Source organism: Odocoileus virginianus, unplaced genomic scaffold (genome assembly GCF_023699985.2).
Source record: "Odocoileus virginianus isolate 20LAN1187 ecotype Illinois unplaced genomic scaffold, Ovbor_1.2 Unplaced_Contig_9, whole genome shotgun sequence".
Taxonomy (NCBI): domain Eukaryota; kingdom Metazoa; phylum Chordata; class Mammalia; order Artiodactyla; family Cervidae; genus Odocoileus; species Odocoileus virginianus.
Genome location: NW_027224326.1, coordinates 1,504,136 through 1,530,321, shown reverse-complemented (window position 1 = coordinate 1,530,321; position 26,186 = coordinate 1,504,136). Strand labels below are relative to the sequence as shown.

Here is a 26,186-nt window from a genome sequence, read left to right as displayed (position 1 = left end):
TCCCACAGTCAAACCCTGCTGGCCTTCTTAGCCATATCCCCTGGGAGCTCCACCTCTTTTTTCAAGACCCCAGGCTGGGGGTTCTGATGTGGGGCAGCTCAGAATTTTCATCCTATGGGAGAATATCTGTGGTGTAATTTTTTTCCAGTTTGTGTGTTATCTACTCAGTGAGTATGGGATTTGATTTTATCATGATTGTGCCCCTCCTACCATCTCATTGTGGTTTCTTCTTTGTCTTTGGATGTACAGTATCTTTCTTGGCAGGTTTTCTTTCAGTGATTGTTCAGTAATTACAGTAAGTCCCCTACATACAAATGAGCTCTGTGTTTTTTTTTTTAATGAGCTCTGTTCTGAGAATGTGTTCATAAGTCCAATTTGTTCATAAGTTTAACAAAGTTAGCCTAAGCCGCCGACTAACACAGCTATATAGTACTGTACTGTAATAGGTTTATAATACTTTTCACACAAATAATACATAAAAAAACAAACACACAAAAATAAAGAAAACATTTTTAATCTTACAGTGAAGTGAAGTGAAGTGAAGTCACTCAGTCGTGTCCAACTCTCTGCGACCCCATGGACTGTAGCCTGCCAGGCTCCTCTGTCCATGGGGTTTTCCAGGCAAGAGTACTGGAGTGGGTTGCCATTTCCCTCTTACAATACCTTACAAAGTACAGCTGTACAGTACAACAGCTGGCATTCAGGGGCTGGCATCGAGTTACTGCCTGGAGGAGGAAAAGGGGGCGGGAGATGGTAGACCTGAAGATCATCAGCAATGGGAAACACAGGGCAGACTACAATTTCACTCATACTTGACATTGATGGCACAAGTTCTGGTTCCTCGGTGGATTAAATTCTATCTATACTCTTGAAAAAATGATCCAGTGATGTCTGGGTAGTAGCTCTTTTTTTCTTATCATTGGTGACACAGTAGCACTGGATTGCATTCTCAATGTCTACTGCAATCTTCCTGTCCTGTTCTCTGCTCAGGTCCTGTGTCTCATAAACTAACAGTGCCTCTTCATATAATCTCCTTGCTATTTCCTACATCATGAATCTCTTCAGTTTTTCAGTTATTTCTTCCTCTTGTCTCTTTTCAGCCTTTTTCTGAACATGTTCCCATCTTTGAAACTTCACAACTTGAAGCTTTTTATATATAGGACTTAACTGTAGTTTTATTTTTGATGTTTTCAGAAGAAAAGGTGAGCTTATGTTCTTCTATACTGTAATCTTATACATCTCTGCCTTAATCCAAAATATCCTTCTTTTTAAAGGTTGAATTAGTATATATTAACATATAATGGGATGTGTGTGTGTGTGTGTGTGTGTGTGTGTTAGTAGCTCAGTTGTATCCAACTCTTTGCAACTCCATGGCCAGGCTCCTCTGTCCATGGAATTCTCCAGAATACTGGAGTGGGTAGCTATTCCCTTCTCCAAGGAATCTTCCTGACCCAGGGATCAAACTCAGGTATCCTGCATTGCAGGCAGATTCTTCACCATCTGAGCCACCAGGGTTGCCCACAATGGAATATACACATTGTGGGGAGAGAGTAAATTAGCCAAGATGGCGTGTTCAGGCTCTCTTGCCCCATGTTTCATAAATAATGACTGTAACATTGAGATCACTTACAGCACTGTGCATGCACGTCACGAGGTGCTCACTTAGTCGCAGGTTACTTTGTGTGGCTCGCCTGTAGGAGCTTCAACATGAAGGCCCTGATTACTGCTGCATCACGGCTGTGTCTGTTGGGTCAGCCACAAGAGGAGAGAATATAGCATGTCTACTGCTACAGCTGCTGCTTCAACGGGGAGAGAGTACTGTTGTGACCACTGTGCCAGCCAGGAGAGAGTTGCGTTGTGCTGGGTTATGCTATGGCTGCTGCAACAGCTGCTGCATCAGCCAGGAGAGAATAAATGTGTCTGTAGTTCCTGCAGCTCCTCAAGTCTCCTTCCAGCCTCTTAGCTCGTGCCTTGCCTACCTTGAGTTCAACAAACAGTGCGAACAGTATGAACAGCAAGACAATTGGCACTGTGAACAGGATCAGCGATACAACTGATGCAGTTGGCACGATACCCAGCAGGTAGAGGAGCCTGAGGTTCCACTGAATGGAGGGAGCCAGGGACCACCAGATGGCATGTGCAACATTGTGGCTGTGATCCTCTCAGCATGGGCGCTGGTGGAAGCCTGGGAGGCAGCAGATAGTTAGCCAGGGAGCCTTGAAAAGGTGTTACAGGTGCTACGCTGAACACGGTGCCACCGACTGCTTCTGGCACCATGGATTTCCCTGACTGCCTTGAAGGCAAATATGTATAGTGCCCTACACAATGGCACACTGGTACACAATATGCAGAGACAGTTGGAAGGACTAGAGCAAAGTATGTTAGCATTAGAGGAAGAGCTCCGTGGTCATGTAGAACCCAGCATCTCTGACAGCGAGGTGGTAAGTGACGATGAGGGAAACCGTGGTGACTTGGCTTTTGTGACTCTGGGACACAGGGGTGGGCCTGGCACCTGTGGAGGTTTCGAGGGTCTTTACTGAGAGAAGTAGAGGGATGCATGTAAGATGTCATTTTGAAAGTGTGAAGACCCCGGAGGAGGGCCTGAGCAGGCAGGGGTGTCCAAAGAATCAGAATATGTGTTGGTCCCTCTGGATTATGCAGATGCACCTGTGGGCTGATTGGTGCAAAGATAGGCTGTCTCCTGTGGTGTACTACTACCCTCAGACTCTCTTGCAGATTTAGAACAGTGTGAAAGCACTTGGAATTTTGTGGGTGGGCTGTGAGCGCCACACATATCCCCTCCTTGAAGGGATGGGCCAATGCCTGTGGAGGGTTTTGTGGATCCTTAATGGAAAACCCTAAAGGGTGGAGCTGCCTCCGTGGAGGCTTTCCTGTGATTTCTAAGGACAAACAGTGGACTGGACTTGGCCACGGAAGATAAAGGCACTCCACATGTGGTGGTGTGGCTCTTCTAGCCCCATGAGGGCAAGGACTGCAACATGAGTTCCAGGTGATACCTGGTGTTGGGTTTTATTATGTATTGGGGATGTAACTATTCGTTGCTGTAGCTACTGCTGTTGCAAGATGCAAATCCTCAAGGTCAGTGTTACTCACCAAGGGAATATCACAGAAGATGGACTGCACATAAGATGTGAGGCAAGAGACCCTGAAGGGGGGTGGAGTGTGGGGAGACAGCACATTGGCCAAGATGTCACGTTCAGCCTCTCTCTCCCCATACTTTGTAAATAATGACTATGTAACAGCTGAGATCACTTATAGCACTGCACATGTGTATCACGAGGTGCTCACTTGGTCATGGGTTACTTCCTACAGTGTGTCTGTAAGAGCTTCACCATGAAGGCCCTGATTACTACTGCATCATGGCTGTGTTGATTGGGTCAGCCACAAGAGGAGAGAATATAGAGAGTCTACTGCTACAGCTGCTGCATCAACCCAGAGAATATACTGTTATGGCCACTGTGCCAGCCAGGAGAGGGTTTGTGTTGTGCTAGGTTATGCTATGGCTGCTGCATCAGCCAGGAGAGAATAAATGTGTCTGCAGTTCCTACAGCTCCTCAAGTCTCCTTCCAGCCTCTTAGCTCGTGCCTTGCCTACCCTGGGTTCAGCGATCGGGGCAAATAGTGTGAACAGTGAGACAATTGGCGTTGTGAACAGGATCAGTGGTATATATATCACTGAATACACTTTCTTCATTCATTTATCTGTAAAATGACATTGAGTTGCTGCTTCCTCTTGGCAATGGTGAACAATGTTATGCAGTGAATATGTGTGCTTGAGAGCTAAGTTGCTTCAGTTGTATCCAATTCTTTGAAACCCCATGGACTGTAGCCCATCCAGGCTCCTTTTTCCATGGGATTCTCCAGGCAAGAATACTGGAGTGGGTTGCCATGACCTCCTCCAGGGGATCTTCCCAACCCAAGGATCAGGCCTGCGTTTCCTGTGGCTCCTGCATTGGAGGCAGATTCTTTACACTGAGCCACCGGGGAAGCCTGTGCAATGAATATGGTTGTGCAAATATCTGTTAGAGATCTTGCTTTCAATTCTTTTAGATAAATGCCCATAAGGAAGTTTGTTGGATCATTTGATCCCTTCCAGATTTTCAAGCTGATTTTAAAAAAGGCAGAGGAACCAGAGATGAAATTGCCAATATCCACTGGATCATAAAAAAAAACAAAAGAGTTCCAGAAAAACATCTATTTCTGCTTTATTGACTATGCCAAAGCCTTTGACTGTGTGGATCACAATGAACTGTGGAAAATTCTGAAAGAGATAGGAATAGCAGACCACCTGACTTGCCTCTTGAGAACCCTGTATGCAGGTCAGGAAGCAACAGTTAGAACTGGACATGGAACAACAGACTGGTTCCAAATAGGAAAAGGAGTACGTCAAGGCTGTATATTGTCACCCTGCTTATTTCACTTACATGCAGAGGACATCATGAGAAGTGCTGGTCTGGAGGAAGCACAAGCTGGAATCAAGATTGCCAGGAGAAATATTAATAACTTTATTTTTTTTCCATTTATTTTTATTAGTTGGAGGCTAATTACTTTACAACATTGCAGTGGTTTTTGTCATACATTGAAATGAATTAGCCATGGATTTGCATGTATTCCCCATCCCGGTCCCCCCTCCCTCAATAACTTTAGATATGCAGATGACACCACCCTTATGGCCGAGAGTGAAGAGGAACTGAAAAGCCTCTTGATGAAAGTGAAAGAGGAGAGTGAAAATGTTGGCTTAAAGTTCAACACTCAGAAAACCAAGATCATCCATCCGGTCCCATCACTTCATGGCAAATAGATGGGGAAACAGTGGAAACAGTGGCTGACTTTACTTTTGGGGGGCTCCAAAATCACTGCAGATGGTGACTGCAGCCATGAAATTAAAAGACACTTACTCCTTGGAAGGAAAGTTATGACCAACCTAGATAGCATATTAAAAGCAGAGACATTACTTTGCCAACAAAGGTCCATCTAGTCAAGGCTATGGTTTTTCCAGTGGTCATGTATGGATGTGAGAGTTGGACTGTGAAGAAAGCTGAGCGCCAAAGAATTGATGCTTTTGAACTGTGGTGTTGGAGAAGACTCTTGAGAGTCCCTTGGACTGCAAGGAGATCCAACCAGTCCATCCTAAAGGAGATCAGTCCTGGGTGTTCATTGGAAGGACTGATGCTGAAGCTGAAACTCCAATACTTTGACCACCTCATGTGAAGAGTTGACTCACTGGAAAAGACCCTGATGCTGGGAGGGATTGGGGGCAGGAGGAGAAGGGGACGACAGAGGATGAGATGGCTGGATGGCATCACCAACTCAATGGACATGAGTCTGAGTAAACTCTGGGAGTTAGTGATGGACAGGGAGGTCTGGTGTGCTGTGATTCATGGGGTCACAAAGAGTCGGACATGCCTGAACGACTGAACTGAACTCAATTTCTTTGTCTGAAAAACTTATTTTGACATTTCTTTCATGGTTTTCTAATGAGAGATTCAGGTGATTCTTATACTTGATTCTCTGTAGTTAAGTTGTCCACTTTCTGTCACCTCTGGTTTTTTTCAGATTTCTCTCTTTGCCTTTGGTTTCCCCAATGCCTTTGGTTTCCCCAATTTCAATATGCTATGCCCAGTTGTTTCTCTCTCTCTCTCTCTCTCTCTCTCTCTGTGTGTGTGTGTGTGTGTGCATGTCCACTGAGTCAGTGATGCCATCCAGCCATCTCATCCTCTCTCATTCCCTTCCCCTCCTGCCCTCAATATTTCCCAGCATCAGGATCTTTTTAAATGAGTATTGGAGTTTCAGCTTCAAATAAGTCATTACAGAGTGTTATGATGAGTTCCCTGTGCCATAGAAGTAGGTCCCCATTAGTTATCTATCTCATACATAGAAGTGTGTAAAGATCAATTCCAATCTCCCAATTGATCACTCCCCTATTTCTCCCAGTAACCATAAGCTTGTTTTCTGTATCTATGACTCTATTTCTGGTTTGCAAATAAGTATATTTGTACCTTTTTTTGGTTCCACATATAAGTGATAGCATATGATGTTTGTCTTCTTTGTCTGACTTACTTCATACAATACGACAGTTGCTAGATCTATCCATGTTGCTGTAATTGATATTATTTTGTTCTTTTGAATGGCTGAGTAATATTCCATTGTATATATGATCCACATTTTCCTTATCCTTTCCTCTGATGATGACATTTATGTTGCTTCCATGTCCTACCCACTGTAAATAGTGCTGCAAAGAATATTGGGGTGAATGTATCTTCAAATTATGGTTTTCTCTGGAGATATTCCCAGGAGTGGGATTGCTGGATTGTATGGCAGCTCTATTTTTAGTTTTTTAAAGGAACTCCATACTGTTCTCCATAATGAGAACATACCAATTTATATTCCTACCAATGAGGTATTTACCAAGAATTTACTAAGGAGGTATTTACCAAGAATTTATCAAACTAAATCTCTCCATAACAGCTTACATTCCTACTGAGGAGGTTTCCCTTTTCTCCACATCCTCTGTAGCACTTATTGTTTGGGAAGTTTTTGATGATGGCTGTTCTGACTGGTGTAAGTTGATACATCACTCTAGTTTTGATTTTACATTTCTCTAATAATTTGCAGTGTTGAGCATCTTTTCATGTGCCTCTGGTCCAGCTGTATGTCTTCTTTGGAGAAATATCCACTTAGTTCTTTTGTCCTCTTTAAGTGGGTTGTTGTTTTTTTTTTTTTTTTTATATTGAGCTGCATGAGCTATTTGTGTATTTTTGGAGATTAATCTTAATCCCTTGTTGGTTGTTTAATTTGCAAGTATTTTCTCCCATTCTGACAGTTGTCTTTGTTTAAGTTGCTGTTCTTTTAATTTCAAATGCAATTCCCATTTCCTGCCTCTGTACTCTCCTCTTTTCATGGTTGCTGCTTTTGATAACATATTTATATGTGGGTGATTTCCTATTTTTACAGTGTGTCTGCCTTTATCAGTGATCTTTCCCATTTCTGATTTTCTTGTTTCTAGTTGTGGCTGTTTTTGCTGTGCAAAGGAAATTAGGTCCCTTTTGTTTATGTTTGATTTTCATTACTCTAGGAGGTGGATTAAGGAAGATCTTGCTGTCATTTATGTCAAAGAGTGTTCTACCAATGTTTTTCTGTTAAGAGTTTAATAGTATCTGGCTTTACATTTAGGTTTTTAATTCATTTGGAGTTTATTTTTGTGTATGGTGTTAGGGAACATTCTAATTTTATTCTTTTACATGTAGCTGTCCAGCTTTCCCAGCACCACTTATTGAAGAGATGGTCTTTTCTCCATTGTATATTCTTGCCTTCTTTGTCATAGATTAGGTGACCATAGGTGCATGGGTTTATCTTTGAATTTTATTCTGTTCCATTGATTTATATTTCTGTTTTTGTGCCAGTATCATATTTGATTACTGTAGCTTTGTAGTATAGTCTGAAGTTAGGGAGCCTGATTCCTCCAGCTTTATTTTTCTTCTTTAAGACTGCTTTGGCTATTTTGTGTTTCCATATAACCTGTACATTTTTTGTTCTCGTTCTTCAAAAAATGCCATTGATAACTTGATAGGGACTGCACTAAATCTGTAGATTGCTTTGGGTGGTATAGTCATTTTGAAAATATTAACTCTCGGAATCCAGCAACATGGTATATCTCTCAATCTGTTTATGTCATCTTTGATAGCTTTCATTGTTATCAGAGTTTTCTGAGTACAGGTCTTTTGTCTCCTTAGGTAGATTTATTCCTAGGTATTTTATTCTTTTTGATTGCAATGGTAAATGGGATTGTTTCCTTAATTTCTCTTTCTGATCTTTCATTGTTAGTGTATAGAAATGCAAGAGATTTCTGTGTATTAATTTTGTATCCTGCAACTTTACCAAATTCATTGATGAGCTCTAGTAGTTTTCTGGTGGCATCTTTAGGATTTTCTATGTATAGTATCATGTCATCTGCAAACAGTGACAGTTTTACTTTTCTTTTCCAGTTTGAATTCTGTTTACTTCTTTTTCTTCTCTGATAACTGTGGCTAAGACTTCCAAAAGTATGTTGAATAAAAGTGGTAAAGTGGACATCCTTATCTTGTTCCTGATCTTAGAGGATATGTCACAGTTTTTCACCATTGAGAATGATGTCTGCTTTGGGTTTGCCATATATGGCCTGTATTATGTTGAGGCATGTTCCTTCTATGCCCAATTTCAAGATAACTTATCTCATAAACGGGTATTGAATTTTGCCAAAAGCTTTTCCTGCATCTATCGAGATGATCATATGGTGCTTGTACTTCAGCTTGTTAATCTGGTGTATTCACACTGAGGGATTTGGATATATTGAAGAAAACCTCCATCCTTATGATAAATTCCACTTGATCATGGTGTATGATCCTTTTAATGTGTTGTTGGTTTCAGCTTGCTAGTGTTCTGTTGAAGACTCTTGCATCTATGTTCATCAGGGCTATTGGCCTGTAATTTTCTTTTTTGTGATATCCTTCTCTGGTTTAATGTCAGGCTGTTATTGGGCCTAATAGAATGAGCTCGGGAATGCAGCTTCCTCTGCAATTTTCGGGAAGAGTTTCAGAATAGTCGGTGCTAACACTTCTCTAAATGTTTGATAGAATTTGCCTGTGAAGCCATCTGGTCCTGGACTTTTGTTTGTTGGAAGATTTTTAATCACAGTTTCAATTTCATTACTTTTGATCCATCTGTTCATATGTTCAGCTCTTCCTGGTTCAGTCTTGAAAGTTCATAATTTTCTAAGAATTTATCCATTTCTTCTAGGTTGTCCATTTTATTGGCATCTATTACTTAATCTTTTGTATTTCTGTGGTGTACATTGTAACTTCTCTGTTTTCATTTCTCATTATGTCGATTTGAGTCCTCTCCTTTGTTTCTGTAGGAGTCTGGCTAAAAGTTAATCAATATTCTTTTATCCTCTCAAAGAACCAGCTTTCATTTTTTTAATTAATTAAATTTTATTGAAGGATAATTGCTTTACAGAATTTTGCATTTTTCTGTCAAACCTCAACATAAATCAGCCATAGATATACATATATCCCCTCCTTTTTGAAACTCCCTCCCATCTCCCTCCCCATCCCACTCCTCTAGGTTGATACAGAGCCCCTGTTTGAGTTTCCTGAGCCATACAGCAAATTCCCATTGGCTATCTATTTTACATATGGTAATGTAAGTTTCCCTGTTACTCTTTCCATACAGCTCACCCTCCCCTCCTCTCTCCCCATGTCCGTAAGTCTATCCTCTATGTCTGTATCTCCATTCTTGCGGTGTAAATAAAATTTTAAGTACCATTTTTCTAAATTATGTATATTTGTGTTAGAATATGATATTTATCTTTCTCTTTCTGACTTACTTCACTCTGTATAATAGGTTCTAGGTTCATCCACCTCATTAAAACTGACTCAAATGTGTTCTTTTTATGACTGAGTAATATTCCATTGTGTATATGTACCACAACTTCTTTATCCATTCATCTGTCGATGGACATCTAGGTTGCTTCCATGTTCTAGCTATTGTAAATAGTGCTGCAATGAACAATGGGATACATGTGTCTCTTTCAATTTTGGTTTCCTCAGGGTATATGCCTAGAGTGGAATTGCTGGGTCATATGGTCATTTTATTCCTAGTTTTTCAAGGAATCTCCATGCCATCTTCCATAGTGGCTGTATCCATTTACATTCCCATCAACAGTACAAGTGTGTTCTCTTTTCTCCACACCCTTTCCAGCATTTATTATTTGAAGAGTTTTTGATGAGGGCCATTCTGACTGGTCTGAGGTGATATCTCATTGAAGTTTTGATTTGCATTTCTCTAATAATGAGCAATGTTGAGCATCTTTTCATGTGTTTGTTAGCCATCTGTATGTCTTCTTTGGTGAAATGTCTGTTTAGGTCTTTTTCCCACTTTTTTATTGGGTTGTTTGTTTTTCTGGTATTGAGTTGTATGAACTGCAATGTATTAATTTTGAAAATTAATCCTTTGTCAGTTGTTTCATTTGCTATTATTTTCTCCCATTCTGAGTGTTGTCTTTTCACCTTGTTTATACTTTCCTTTGCTGTGCAAAACTTTTAAGTTTAATCAGGTCCCACTTGTTTACTTTTGTTTTTATTTCCATTACTCTAGGAGGTGGTCATAGAGGATCTTGCTTTGATTTATCTCATCGAGTGTTCTGCCTATGTTTTCCTCTTAGAGTTTTACAGTTTCTGGTCTTACATTTAGGTCTTTAGATCATTTTGAGTTTATCTTTGTGTATGGTGTTAGGAAGTGTTCTAATTTCATTTTTTTACATGTAGCTGTCCAGTTTTCCCAGCACCATTTATTGAAGAGGCTGTCTTTTCCCCATTGTATATTCTTGCCTCCTCTGTCTAAATAAGGTACACATAGTTGCATGGGTTTTTTCCTGAGCTTTCTATCTTGTTCCATTGGTCTGTATTTCTGTTTCTGTGCCAGTACCATACTGTCTTGATGACTGTAGCTTTGTAGTATAACCTGAAGTCAGGAAGCTTGATTCCTCCAGCTCCATTCTTCTTTCTCAAGACTGCTTTGGCTATTCGGGGTCTTTTGTGTTTCCATATGAATTGTGAAATTTTTTGTTCTAGTTCTGTGAAAAATGCCATTGGTAATTTGATAGATTGCATTAAATCTGTAGATTGCATTTGGTAGTATAGTCATTTTCACAATATTGATTCTTCCTACCCAAGAACATGGAATATCTCTCCATCTGTTTATGTTGTCTTTGATTTCTTTCATCAGTGTCTTATAATTTTCTGTGTATAGTTCTTTCATCTCCTTAGGTAAGTTTATTCCTAGATATTTAATTCTTTTTGTTGCAATGGTGAATGGGATTGATTCCTTAATTTTTTTTCTGATTTTTCATTGTTAGTATATAGAAATGCAAGTGATTTCTGTGCATTGATTTTGTATCCTGCAACTTTGCTAAATTCACTGATTAGCTCTAGTAATTTTCTGATACTATCTTTAGGGTTTTCTATGTACAGTATCATGTCATCTGCAAACAGTGAGAGCTTTACTTCTTCTTTTCTGATCTGGATTCCCTTTATTTCTTTTTCTTCTCTGATTGCTGTGGCTAGGACTTCCAGAACTATGTTGAATAATAGTGGTGAAAGTGGACACCCTTGTCTTGTTCCTGATCTTAGGGGGAATGTGCTTTCAGTTTTCCACCATTGAGAATAATGTTTTCTGTAGGCTTATCATATATGTTCTTTAATATGTTGAGGTGGGTTCCTTCCATGTCCATTTTTGAAGAGTTTTAATCATAAATCGGTGCTGAATTTTTTCAAATGATTTTTCTGCATCTATTGAGATTATCATATGGTTTTTATCTTTCAATTTGTTACTATGGTATATCACATTGACTGATCTACGTATATTTAAGAATCCTTGCATCCCTGGAATAAATCCAACTTAGTCATGGTGTATGAGCTTTTTGATGTGTTGCTGAATTCTCGTTCCTAAAATTTTGTTCAAGATATTTGCATCTGCATTCATCAGTGATATTGGCCTGCAGTTTTCTTTTTTTGTGTTGTCTTTTTCTGGTTTTGGTATCACAGGGTAATGGTGGCCTCATAGAATGAGTTTGGAAGTGTTCCTTCCTCTGCAATTTTTTTAAAGAGTTTTAGAAGGATAGGCATTAGCTCTTCTCTAAATGTTTGATAGAATTCTCCCGTGAAGCCATCTGGTCCTTGGCTTTTGTTTTTTGGAAGACTTTTTATCACAGCTTCAATTTCAGTGTTTGTAATTCTTCATAATTTCTATTTCTTAGTGATTTAGTCTTGGAAGATTAAACATTTCTAAAAATCTGTCCATTTCTTCCAGGTTATCTATTTTATTGCCATATAGCTGTCATAATAATCTCATGATCCTTTGCATTTCTGCATTGTCTATTGTAACCTCTCCTTTTTCTTTTTTAATTTTGTTGATTTTATTCTTCTCTCTTTTCTTCTTGATGAATCTGGCTAGGGGTTTTTCAGTTTTGTTTATCTTATCAAAGAATCAGCTTTTAGTTTTATTAATCTTTACTGTTGTTTCTTTCATTTCTTTTTCATTTATTTCTGCTCATATCTTTATGATTTCTTTCCTTCTACTAATTTTGGGGGTTTTTTTGTTATTGTTCTTTTTCCAGTTGTTTTAGGTGTAAGTTGGTTGTCTATTCAATGTTTTTCTTGGTTCTTGAGATAGGATTGTATTACTATAAACTTCCCCCTTAGAACTGCTTCTGTTGCATCGCGTAGGTTTCGAGTTGTCATGTTTTCATTGTCATTTGTTTCTAGGAATTTTTATTCCCCTTTTGATTTCTTCAGTAACCTGTTGGTTATTTAGAAATGTGTTGTTTAATCTCCATGTGTTTGTGTTTCTTACAGTTTTTTTCTTGTAATTAATATCTAGTCTCATAGCCTTGTGGTCAGAGAAGATGCTTGATACAATTTCAATTTTCTTAAATTTACTGAGGTTTGATTAGTGATACAAGATATGGTCTAGTCTGGAGAATTTTCCATGTGCACTTAAGAAGAAGGTGTATTCTTCTGCTTTTGGATGGAATGTCCTGAAAATAACAATGAGATCCATCTCACCTAGTGTATCATTTAAGACTTGTGTTTCCTTATTAATTTTCTGTTTGATGATCTGTCCATTGGTGTGAGTGGGGTGTTAAAGTCTCCTACTATTATTGTGTTACTGTCAATTTCTCCTTTTATGTCTGTTAGTGTTTGTCTTATGTATTGAGGTGCTCCTATGTTGGGTGCATAGATATTTACAATTGTTATGTCTTCTTCTTGGATTGATCCCTTGATCATTATGTAGTGTCCTTCCTTATCTCTTGTAATATTCTTTATTTTAAGGTCTATTTTGTCTGATATAAGGATTGCTACTCCAGCTTTCTTTTGCTTCCCATTTGCATGGAATATATTTTTCCATCTTCTCACTTTTGGTCTATATGTGTCTTTAGGCCTGAAGTGGGTTTCTTGTAGACAGCATATATATGGGTCTTGTTTTTTTATCCATTCAGCCAGTTTGTTGGAGCATTTACATTTAAAGTAATTATTGATATATATGTTCCTATTGCCATTTTCTAATTGTTTGGGGTTGATTTTGTAGATTTTTTTTTCTTCTGTTGTATTTCTTGACTATATAAGTCCATTTAACATTTGTTGTAAAGCTGGTTTGGTGGTACTGAATTCTCTTAACTTTTGCTTGTCTGAAAAGCTTTTTTATTTCTCCATCAATTTTGAATGAGATCCTTGCCAGTACAGTAATCTTGGTTGTAGATTTTTCCCTTTCAGTACTTTAAATATATCCTGCCATTCCCTTCTGACCTGCAGAGTTTCTGCTGAAAGATCAGCTGTTAAGCAGCTGTTAAGCATATGGGGTTTCCCTTGTATGGTACTTATTGCTTCTCCCTTGCTCTTTTTAACATTCTTCTTTGTGTTTAGATTTTGTTAGTTTGACTAGTATGTGTCTTGGCATGTTTCTCCTTGGGTTTATCCTGTATGGAACTCTTTGTTCCTCTTGGACTTGATTGACTATTTCCTTTTCCATGTTGGGGAAATTTTCAACTATAATCTCTTCAAAAATTTTCTCATACCCTTTCTTTTCTCTTCTTCTTCTGGGACCCCTATAATTCGAATGTTGGTGCATTTGATATGGTCCCAGAGACCTCTGAGACTGTCCTCAGCTCTTTTCATTCTTTTTACCTTACTCTGACCTTCAGAAGTTATTCCCACCATTTTCTCTTCCAGCTCACTGATTCGTTCTTCTGCTTCAGATATTCTGCTATTGATTCCTTCTAGAGTATTTTTAATTTCAGTAATTGTGTTGTTTGTCTCTGTATGTTTATTCTTTAATTCTTCTAGGTCTTTGTTAATTGATTCTTGCATTTTCTCCATTTTGTTTTCAAGGTTTTTTTTTTTTAATCATCTTTACTATCATTATTCTGAATTTATTTTTCCAGGTAATTTTCCTGTTTTTTCTTCATTAATGAACATCTGTGTTTCTAATTTGTTCCTTCATTTGTGCAGTATTTCTCTGCCTTTTCTTTTCTTTTTTTTTTTTTTTTAAGTTATTGTGTTTGAGGTCTCCTTTTCCCAGGCTTCAAGGAAAGTTGAATTCTTTCCTTGAAGAAGGTTGAATTCTTTCTTCCTTTTGGTTGTTCCAGTGGTTTGTATGAGCTTTGTATAGGGTGAGATCAGTGCTGAGTTTTTGGTTTTTGTTTGTCTTTCCTCTGATGTGCAAGGCTGAGTGAGGTGGTCCTCCTGTCTGCTGATGACGGGGTCTGTAGTTCTGCTTTGTTTGTTGTCTAGATGAGGCGTCCTGCACAGGGTGCTTCTGGCGATGCCGGGCCTTGTACTCACGTGGTCTCCTCTGTGTGAGTCCTCACTGTCTGATGCTCTGTACGGTCAGTTCTCTGAGTCTAGGGTCTTGGAGTCAGTGCTCCCACTGCAAAGGCTCAGGGCTTGCTCTCGGGTAAAGATCGAATTTTACACAGCTGGTTTGTTAATGAATTAAGTGAGATTAAAACAAATATCCAAAAACAAGAAACCAAAGATGAACCCCAGACAAATGGCAGTTACAAAATCAGGCAAATAATAATTAAAATAATGGAATATACATATACACCCATGAGCAAAGTGAAAACAGTCCAACAAAAATAAAGTACCAGTAGATTGATCCAGCGAACAAAGGAAATAAAAAATTATATTTACCAGTTAAGAACAAAACTAACTTAAGCACAAACTGGAAAACAAAACTAAAGCAAGGTGCCAAGTGGGGAATAAAGCAATGAAAACAAAACTAACAAATATGTTGAGAGGAAAGGAAAGAAAGAAAAGAATAGATATGCAAAGTTAAATAGAGGTAGATGAAGAAGATTTATATACATTAAAGATTAACTGCAAGGGGAAAAGAACAGTAGGAAAGGCAAACAAAGGAATAAATGTAGAAAAAATATAATAGGTTTAAAAAATTAAAAATTAAAATTATAAAAAAGAGAAAAGAAAAAAGAAGAAGAAAGAAAAAAAAAAAAAAAAACTCCACAGAACTGCAAAAGCCCAATGTAGAGGCAGAGGTTTATAGCAATAGAAAACATGACTGAATATACACATATACATATACACCCATAAGCAAAATCAAAACAATCCAACAAAAATAAAGTACAATAGATTGACCTGGCAAACAAAAGAAACCACAAACAAAACTAATTAAAGCACAAGCAAAAACAAAACTAAAGCAAGGTGCCAACTGGGGAATAAAGTAATGAAAATAAAACTAACAAATATGTTGAGAGGAAAGGAAAGAAAGAAAGAATAGATATGCAAAGTTAAATAGAGGTAGATAAAGAAGATTTATATATGTTAAAGATTAACTGCAAGGGGAAAAGAACAGTAGGAAAAGCAAACAAAGGAATAAATGTAGAAAAATAATAATAGGTTTAAAAAATTTTTTTAAAGAGAAAAGGAAAAAAAAGAGGAAAACTCCACAGAACTGCAAAAGCCCAACATAGAGGCAGAGGTTTATGACAACAGTAAAAAATGTGACTGAGGAAAAAAAAAAGCTCAAAAGCTTAATTGGATTTCTTACTGCCAATAGTCGACAACTATAACGGGTGGGGGTGGGGAGGGGAGAAAAAAGAAGAACAAATCCAAAACAATCTACAGGACAAGTCAAAAATTAAGAATAATAAATATTTTTCTTGAGTCACTGCTGTCAGAGTCCTTTCCCATGCTGGGAATCCTAGTCCACCTTAACTACCTAGCATGCCCTCCAACAACTGTGCTGTTCTCTGGACTTGATGTAGGGGCAGCTCAGATTCTTATCTGGTCCTACTTCTGTATATGCTTGCCTCCAAAATCCACAGCTATCAGAGCTAGTGCATTTGCTTTTGTGGGTGCTCTCAGTGGCTTTTTATATATTCCATAGCCACAGAGTCTGCTTAGTTGATCATGTGGATTTAATCTGCAGCTTGTACAGCTGGTGGGAAGGTTTTGGGTCTTCTTCCTTAGCCACACTGCCCCTGGGTTTCAACTGTGGTTTTATTTCCACCTCTACATGTGGGTCTCCACTGGGGTTTAGCTCCTGAGGGTGCCCTGGAGGGACTGGATTTGCCCCTGTGAGGTCCAGGTGTGGAGATGATGCAGCTGCTTGGGTCGCAGAGGTTCTGGCAGCACCAGGTACTCAGGAGGGTTGGCGGCTAGGGTAGCAGGAAATATAGTGCTCTAGAAGGGTATGGCAACCAGTATTGGCCAATACGCTCCAGTATTCTTGCCTGGAGAACCCCTTCTCTGACAGAGAAGCCTGGCAGGCCACAGTCTACAGGGTCGCAAAGAGTCAGACACAACCGAAGTGACCCTGCATGCATAAATGCAAGGTTTTGTTTTGTTTTGTTTTTTTGCCTGTGGCAGCTCTGCCCCAGTGAGAGTTGAGCCCCCAGTGAAGGTGGTGCAGCTGCTTGACTTGCGGGGACCCTGGTGGCCCCAAGTGTGCAGGGACATGGACTGCCTCTGCTGCAGGAGTCATGGCCCTATAGGGGTCTTTTTTCGAGCCTCTTGTAGCTGGCGATCAGAAGGCCTCTTGGCCAGTCTTTCTCTGTAGCTCTGCCCATTCAGGCACTTAGAGGGTTCCTTGCCTGGGGTCCTTCTCTGTTGTTCAGTATGTCAGACATAGAGGACCCCCCCCCCGACTAGGGTCCTACTCTGTAGTTCAGTGCGTCAGGCATTTGATGGGCCAGTCTCTCTATTGTTCAGCTGCAGATGCTGGCATGTGGGGAGAGAGAGGCTATGGTGATGGCTCCACCCCCTACACGTGACTCAGCAGTATCACCTTGCTTCCACGGCTGCCTGGCTTTCCTCTAAAGGCATTTCCCACTACGATCTCCAATACATCCCCTCAATCCGTCTCTCCACAGTCAACAGCAGCCCTCACCTGGGATTGCTCCACAATCCCTAAACTCCAGCTCCCAGCCACTGCCACTTCCAGGAGACCAGCGTTCCGGCCCAGTGCTGTGCGAGGACTGTCTGATTCTCATTCCATTTAGGCTGCCACAGATCAGCTGTTTCACTCTCAGCCTTAAATGTTTCTCCTCTGACTCAGACAATTGCCCCAATGTGGGGATCAGACCCCTGCTTCAGTTCCCCCACCCACTGAGGGCAGGTCCAGTCCTACTAACACTCCTGTTTTTCCCCCTAGTTCCTTCATCCTACCAAGTTTTGTGTGGTTCTATATATTCTTTTCCACCAGTCAGGTACTCCTATCTGCTCTCAGCTGGTGTTCTGCATGCACTTCTGTGTCTGAAGGTGTATTTGTGATGTATCAGTGGAGAGAGATGTACTCCACATCCACCTACTCCTCCGCCATCTTGTTCTCTCTATGCATCCTCTTTAATGACTGCATCCAGCTTTCAGTTTTATTGATTTTACTTTTGTTTTCTTCATTTCTGTTTCATTTATTTCTGCTCTAATCATTATGATTTCTTTCCTTCTACTAGCTTTGTGTTTTGCTTCTTTTTTCTCTACTTGCTTCAGGTGTAATGTTAGATTATTTATTTGAGATTTTTCTTGTTTCTTGAGGTAGGATTTCATTGTGACAAATTTCCCTCTTAAGACTGCTTTTGCTGCATCCCATAGGTTTTGTATCGTCATATTTTCATTGTAATTTGTCTCTAGGTATTTTTTTGTTTCCAGTTTTATTTCTTTGGTGATCATGTTTTTGTAGTTTTTTCCCCTATATTTGATTTCCAATCTTGTATTGTTGTGGTTGGAAAATATGCTTGATATGATTTCAGTTTTTTAAGGTTTACCAAGGCTTGATTTATGACCCAAGATGTGATCTATCCTGGAGAGTGTTCTGTGTGCACTTGAGAAGAAAGTATATTCTGCTGCTTTCAGATGGTATATCCCATAAATATCAGTTAAGCCTATCTGGTGCAATGTGTCATTTAAAGCTTGTGTTTCTTTATATATTTTCTGTCTGGATAATCTGTTCGTTCATGTAAGTGAGGTGCTAAAGTCCCCTCTATTATTATATTACTATTAAGTTCCCCTTTTGTGACTCTTAGCATTTGCCTTATATATTGAGGCAAATATTATATTTGACTATGTTGGGAACATACATATTTACCTTTTCTTGGGGGCCAGGGCTGCACTGGATCTTCTTTTTGCAAACTTTCTCTAGCTTCAGAGTGGGAGCTTAGCTGTCCTGAGGCATGTAGGAGCTTAGTCCTCCAACCAAGGGTTGAACCTACATCCCCTACATTGGAAGGCAGATTCTTAACCACTGAACCACCAAGGAAGTCTCTATTTGCCATTTTTATATCTTCTTCTTGGATTGATCCCTTGATCATTATGTAGTATCCTTCCTTGTGTCTTTAACAGTCTTTATTTTAAAGTCTATTTTGTCTGATATTAGTATTGCTACTCTAGCTTTCTTTTCATTTCTATTTGTGTGGAATATCTTTCTTCATCCCCTCACTGTCTACATGTGTCCCTAGGTCTGAAGTGGGTCTCTTGAGACAGCATATGTATGAATCTTGTTTTTGTACCCATTAAGCCAGTCTGTGACTTTATCCATTAAGCCAGTCTGTGTCTTTTGGTTGGAGCATTTAATCCAGTTAGTTTTAAGGTAATTATTGACATGTATGTTCCTATTGCTATTCTTAATTGTTTGGGATATGTTTTTGTAGGTCTTTTTTTTTTCCCTTCCTTTTTTGTTCTCTTCTTTTGTGTTTTTATGAGCACCGTTAGTATTGTGTTAGAGTTGTTTTTACCTTTTTGTGTGTGTATCTATTGTAAGTTTTTTATTTGCAGTTCCTATAAGGTTTTGATATAGCAGACTATATATATGGTTTTAAGTTGCTGTTCTTTTCATTTCAAATGCAATTTCCATTTCCTGCCTTTGTACTCTCCTCTGTTCATGGTTTCTGCTTCTGATAACATATTTATATGTGGATGGTTTCCTACTTTTGCAGTGTGTCTCCTTTACCAGTGATCTTTCCCATTTCTGATTTTCTGGTTTCTAGTTGTGGCCTTTTTTGTCCCCTCAGCCTAGAGAAATTCCTTTAGTATTTGTAAAATTGGCTTGGTGGTGCTACATTCTCTTAGCTTCTGTAAAAATTTTGATTTCTCTGTTGAATCTGAATGACATCCTTGCTGGTAGAGTATTCTTGGTTGTAGATTTTTCCCTTTCATCACTTTAAATATATTGTGCCACTCCCTTCTGGTCTGCAGAGTTTCTGCTGAAAAATAGCAGGTAACTTTATGGAAATTAACTTTTATTTGTTGCCTTTAATATTTTTTCTCTGAATTTAATTTTTTTAGTTTGATTAATATGTGTCTTAGTGTGTTTCTTCTTGCATTTATCTACATGGTGCTTGGGTTTATGTATATACATAAATCTCCTTGAGTTTATGTACGCATGAAACTCTGATTACTGGACTAGGATGACTATTTCCTTTCCCATGTTAGAGAAGTTTCAGACTATAATCTCCTCAAATATGTTCTCAGGTTTCTTTTCTTCCTCTCCTTCTGGGGCCTCTATAATGCAAATGTTGGTGCTTTTAATGTTGCCCCAGAGGTTTCTTAAACTGTCCTCATTTCTTTACATTCTTTTTTCTTTACTCCATTCTGTGACACTGATTTCCATTATTCTGTCTTCCAGGTTACTTATGCATTCTTCTGCCTCAGTTATTCTGCTATTAATTCCTTCTAGTGTATTTTTCACTTTGGTTGTTTATCTCTGTTCATTTTTGTTTGTTTCTTCTACAAATCTTTTATCACACTGTTAAGAATTTCTTGTATCCTTTAAATCTGTGCCTCCATTCTTTTCCCAAGATTTTGGATCATCTTTACTATCATTACAATGAATTCTTTTTCAATAGGTTGCCCGTCATCTCTTCATTTAGTTGTTCTTACAGTTTTTATCTTGTTCCTTCATCTGCAACATTTCTCTGTTGCCTCATTTTGTCTGACTTCCTATGTTTGTGGTCTTCTTTTCACAGGTTGTGTGATAGTAGCTCCTCTAGTTTGGGGGGCCTAACCCCTGGTGGGCGAGTTTGACCCAGAGGCCTGCACAGGTTTCACAGTGTGGAGAACTGGTGCCTGCTCTCTGGTGGTCAGAGGCAGATCATGTCTCTCTGGTGAACAGTGCCCTGTCACATGGTGTTGGGGATGACTTTGAGCTTAGAAGGACTTGAGGCAACCTGTCTGCTGATGGGTAAGGCTTTGTTCCTGTCTTGCTGGAACCTGTAGGCTGCTGTATGAGGTCGGGTCTTGCTGAAATGGGGACTTCCTGAAGAGATCATGCCAATTAATCTTCTCTGGGGACTCTGATAACCAGTGTCTTTGCCCTTGTAGTAAGCTATAGTCAACTCCTGCCTGCCTAGGAGTCCCTCTAAGACCCCTGGGTAGGTTTAGCCCAGGTTCCTTTGGAGGTCCTGCTTTGTGCTGGGTCCCAGTGCATGTGAGACCTTGTGTGCACCCTCGAAGAGTGGAATCTCTCTTTCCATCAGCCCTGTGCTAAATGCTCTGAGGGTTCTTCCTGCCCTCAGAATGTCTTGGAGGGTTATTTTTATGTGAGAATCTCGCAGTGTAGCCTGCATGGGTTTCTTTATTTATTTTGGGGGGTGTGAGGGCTATTTTTAATATAGATGTTTGCCACCTCTTTTTTTTAGCGTATACTGGCTATCATCCCCTTTAGAGGGGGTTTGACTGGTATTGTGGTGACCAGAGTCTGCCCTGCACATTGAGTGGTACCTCCCCTTTTCTCTGTGGTTTTCACTGCCCTGTCAGGGGTAGGGTTTGGTCTCTAGTTTGGGGGAGGGGGAGATCTGCTCCCCAGATCTGTTTCCATGCTGTGTTTCTGATTTTTGGTGTGAGGCAGGAGGGATTGGAGCATCTCACTTGGAGAGAAGTCACTGAGTATTCCTCCTCTAGAAATGTTTACCTGTGAGTGTCTCTGATGTGTCACCTTTCACCCATGGTCAGTACTCTTTAGTTACTCTGCTGTTGTCACTGCTCTTGACCCCACTTTAAACATGGGCATGCTAGCAATTGGCCCTGGTGTCTCTTGGGTACTATTTTCACCAGGCCACCACCATAGATCCACTAAAGTCAGGTCCCAGAATTGCAGCAATCATAAATCTGGGCTCTCTGTGGGCACTATGGGGGCAGCTCAGATCCTGTGTGTACATGCTCACAAGTCCACAGTTGCTAAACTTAGACCCATCTCGGCTGCAAGAGCACTTGATGACTGTTCAGATGTTCTACAGGGAATGAGATTTAAAAGCTGGTTGTGGTGATGTAATTCTTAGGTTTGTATAGCTGTGAGGAGAGATTCCAGCTCTTCTTCCTTAGCTTCATGGCCCCTGGGGCTCAGCTGTGATTTCACCTCCACCATTGTGTGCATGGCCCAGACTCTGTAGTCCCCAACCCCCAAATGAAATAAGTATGTCTCCAGAAGGGGTTATGGACAGGCAGATACCTGAATATATCAATTAAGTTTCATCAAAAATTTCTTAATGCACTTTTAGCTCTTTGGTGATTGGTATATGATTGCATGAATTTGAATAAACTCTGGGAGTTTGTGATGGACAGGGAGGCCTGGTGTGCTGCGATTCATGGGGTCGCAAAGACTCAGACACGACTGAGTGACTGAACTGACTGACTGACTGATATAATTGCTTCCTAGAAAAATCTTTCTCAGAGAGAAGACCCATTATCTCTGTCCCAGTCACAACTCACTGCCATCTTTTATTGTTAAGGTATTCATTCATTCATTCAGTGAACAAATATTTAATGAACACTCATAACATCTCTTGCACTCTTTTCTGTATTAGATACAGAATGGACAGGACAGATTCGTAGCAGTTAATTTCACTTAAATGGATAATGGGTATAAGGAGCTGGGACAGGATTTGAGAAAAAGGTTTAGGCTTCTCTGGTGGCTCAGATGGTAAAGAATCTGCCTGTAATGCGGGAGACCTGGATTCATTTCCTGGGTTGGGAAGATCCCCTGGAGGAGAGCAATGGTGACCCACTCCAGGATCCTTGCCTGGAGAATCCCATGGACAGAGGAGCCTGGCAGGCTCTAGTCGATGGGGTCACAGAGACAGGATTGAGCGATAAAAGCATGGTGTGTGGGCCACTCACAGGTGTTTGCTCCAGAGGCTGCTCCTGGAGCCTGTGAGCCTTCTATGGTGGGGATGGGTCACATGGGGGGAGCCAGTGGCAACATGTTCAAGACAGTCAGCCCTGACCGGGATGGGGCATGCGGGGGTGGAGGGAGACACAAGGCTGGCAGCCATGGGCATGAGAGAGCCAGCCTCAGTGGGGACAGGGCATGTGGAGGAGACAGCAGCTGCAGGTTCAGGAGAGCTGGCTTCCTAGTACCCCAGCAGCCCTTCCTAGTACTCCGGGAAGCAGGGGCTGGCACATGCACAGAGAGAATTGCAATGGTGGCCCCATCCTTTGCATGTAACTTAAGCATGGTGGTTCATTTCTGTGGCTGTCTGGGCTTCCTCCATGAGCATTCCTAGTTGTGGAGCTCCTCTCTCCTGTCCCCTCAGGCTGTCTCCTCGGAGCCAAGAGCAGTCCTCTCCCTGGACCTGCTCTCCAAATCCTGCATTCCAGCACCCAGCCCCCATCCACACTGATAGACACACTTTTCAAGCTGGGACTCACAGTGTTGTGGCTTGGTCCTACCTGCCACTGGTTGCTTTGCTCTCCTCTGAACCCCCAAAGCTCCCCTTCTGTCCAAGCTGATCTGTCTGCTGATGAGGGGCTTCCCTGGTTGCAGGAATCGCTCCTCTTCTTCAGCTCCCCCCTCTGGGGTATGGGTTATGTCCTGCTTCCCTTTCTCATCCTTTTCCCTTCTTTCTTTGGTCCTACCCAATTATGTGGGGACCTTTCTTGCCCTTTTAAGTGTCTCCAGTTCTCTGCTAGTGTTTAGCAGGTGCTTTGTGAGGGCTGTTTCATTTATTGATGCATTCTTTTTTAAGACACTAATTTTTTAAAGATTTGTTTATTTTGGGCTGTTTCAGGTCTCCGTTGCACATGGGCTTTCTCTAGCTTTGGTGATCAGGAGCTACTCTTCATCGTAGTGTCTGTGCTTATCATCGCAGTGGCTTCTTTTGCTGCAGAGCACAGGTTCTAGACATGTGGGCTTCAGGAGTGCTGGCACATGGGCAGTATGTGCTGCGTGGGCTTAGTTGCTCCTTAGCATGTGGTATCTTCCTGGAGCAGGAATGGAACTCAAGTGCCCTGAATTGAGAGGGGAATTCTGAAGCACTATACAACCAGAGAAGCCCTCTTGATGTACTCTTGATGACTATGTGGGGAAAGGTGAACTCTAAATCTTCTTACACTTCTGCCATCTTGACTCAATTCTCTTTTATTCCTTTTAATTAATATTTAATTAATATTAAATATATTAAATTTAATAATTAATATTTAATAAATTAATAATAATTAATTTAAATAATAAATTATAAATAATAATTAATTGATAGATAATTTATTTAATTAATATTTAATTAATTTTGGTGTGTGGTATAGGGTTAACACCAAAATCTTATTTATTATATTCTTTGCAGACAAAGATGGAGAAGCTCTATATGGTCAGCACAAACAAGAAAGGGAGCAGACTGTGGCTCAGATCATGAACTCCTGATTGCCAAATTCAGACTTAAAATGAAGTGGGAAAACCATCAAACCATAGGTATGACCTAAATCAAATTCTTTATGATTATACAGTGGAAGTGAGAAATAGAATTAAGGGACTAAATCTGAACACAGAGTTCCTGATGAACTATGGACAGAGGTTCGTGACATTGTACAGGAGACAGGGAGCGAGACCATCCCCATGGAAAAGAAATGCAAGAAAGCAAAATGGCTGTCTGAGGAGGCCTTACCAATAGCTGTGAAAAGAAGAGAAGCAAAAAACAAAGGAGAAAAGGAAAGATATACCCATTTGAATGCAGAGTTCCAAAGAATAGCAAGTAGAGACAAGAAAGCCTTCCTCAGCCACTAATACAAAGAAATAAAGGAAAACAATAGAATGGGAAAGACTTGAGAGCTCTTCAAGAAAATTGGAGATACCAAGGAAACATTTCATGCAAAGATGGGTTCGATAAGACTCTATATAGCTATAGTCTATACTCTCCCCTCCTCACACATCTCAATGGTCTCTGCCATAACCCTCCTTCTCCCTGGCCCAGCTGGGCAAGTGAGCTGTAATCAGCCACTGCTTTCACACACTCTTGTCTGGACGGGGAACAGATGACAGAACGTGGCCCACAAACAGAGGTGGGACCAAAACCAAAACTGAGCACCAAGGCTATGTGTCCAAAAGAGAGGAAGGAAATTTGCTAGTACCACTATAGGAGCAGTGGGTTAAATCCTTGCAATTGGCTTGGTAAACCATGCATCTGTAGAATATTGGAATAAAAAATGAGTGTTCCCACTTTTGAGGTTGTGGGATTTGAGGGCAGCTGTGGACTCTGAAAGCAAGTATAAGCTGAATTGGGGCTTCTCTGGTAGCTCAGCAGTAAAGAATCCTCCTGCAGTGCAGAAGCTGTTGGAGACATGGATTCAATCCCTGGGTCAGGAAGATCCCCTGGAGAGGACATGGCAATCCACTCCAGTATTCTTACCCAGAAAATCCCAAGGACAGAGGAGCCTGGCGGGCCATGGTCCATAGGGTTGCAAAGAGTTGGACATGACTGAAATGACTGAGCATGCGAACATAAGCTCAGTTCAGTTCAGTCGCTCAGTCGTGTCTGACTCTTTGTGACTTCATGGACTGCAGCACGCCAGGCCTCCCTGCCTACCACCAACTCCTGGAGTTTACTCAAATTCATGTCTGTTGAGTCGGTGATGCCATCCAACCATCTCATCCTCTGTTGTCCCCTTCTCCTCCTGCCTTCAATCTTTCCCAGAATCAGGGTCTTTTCAAATGAGTCAGATCTTCACATCAGGTGGCCAAAGTACTGGAGTTTCAGTTGCAACATCTGTCCTTCCAATGACTATTCAAGACTGATTTCCCTTAGAATGAACTGGTTAGATCTCTTTGCAGTCCAAAGGACTCTTAAGAGTCTTCTCCAACACCACAGTTCAAAAGCATCAATTCTTCTGCATTCAGCTTTCTTTATGGTCCAACTCTCACATCCCATACATGACTACTAGAAAAACCATAGCTTTGACTAGATGGACCTTTGTTGGCAAAGTAATGTCTCTTCTTTTTAATGTGCTGTCTAGGTTGGTCATAGCTTTTCTTCCAAGGAGCAAGCATCTTTTAATTTCATGGCTGCAATCATGATCTGCAGTGATTTTGGAGCCCAAAGAAATAGCTTGCCACTGTTTCCACTATTTCCCTGTCTATTTGCCATGAAGAGATGGGACCGGATGCCATGATCTTTGTTTTCTGAATGTTGAGCTTCAAGCCAACTTTTTCACTCTCCTCTTTCACTTTCATCAAGAGGCTCTTTAGTTCTTCTTCACTTTCTGCCATAAGGGTGGTGTCATCTGCCTATCTGAGGTTATTGATATTTCTCCCGGCAATCTTGATTCCAGCTTGTGCTTCATTCAGCCCAGTGTTTCTCATGATGTACTCTGCATGTAAGTTAAATAAGCAGGGTGACAATATATAGCCTTGATGTGCTCCTTTTCCCTATTTGGAACCAGTCTGTTGTTCCATGTCCAGTTCTAACTGTTGCTTCCTGACCTGCATACAGGTTTCTCAAGAGGCAGGTCAGGTGGTCTGCTATTCCCATCTCTTTCAGAATTTTCCACAGTTTATTGTGATCCACACAGTCAAAGGCTTTGGCATAGTCAATAAAGCAGAAATAAATGTTTTTCTGGAACTCTCTTGCTTTTTCGATGATCCAGCAGATGTTGGCAATTTGATCTCTGGTTCCTCTGCCTTTTCTAAAACCAGCTTGAACATCTGGAAGTTCACAGTTCACGTATTGCTGAAGTCTGGCTTGGAGAATTTTGAGCATTACTTTACTAGTGTGTGAGATGAGTGCAACTGTGCAGTAGTTTGAACATTCTTTGCAATGATCTTTCTTAGGGATTGGAATGAAAAGTGACATTTTCCAGGCCTGTGGCCACTGCTGTTTTCCAAATTTGCTGGCATATTGAGTGCAGCACTTTC

General features: G+C 40.5%; 1 long non-coding RNA gene across 1 annotated transcript; it reads left to right on the top strand.

Moving 5' to 3' along the window:
* LOC110150897 (uncharacterized) lies at positions 1-25,901 on the top strand. Its single transcript, XR_011486402.1, has 3 exons — positions 1-167; positions 1,698-2,441; positions 23,626-25,901. It is a non-coding gene; the product is annotated as an uncharacterized lncRNA (long non-coding RNA).
* Positions 25,902-26,186: the final 285 nt, after the last annotated feature.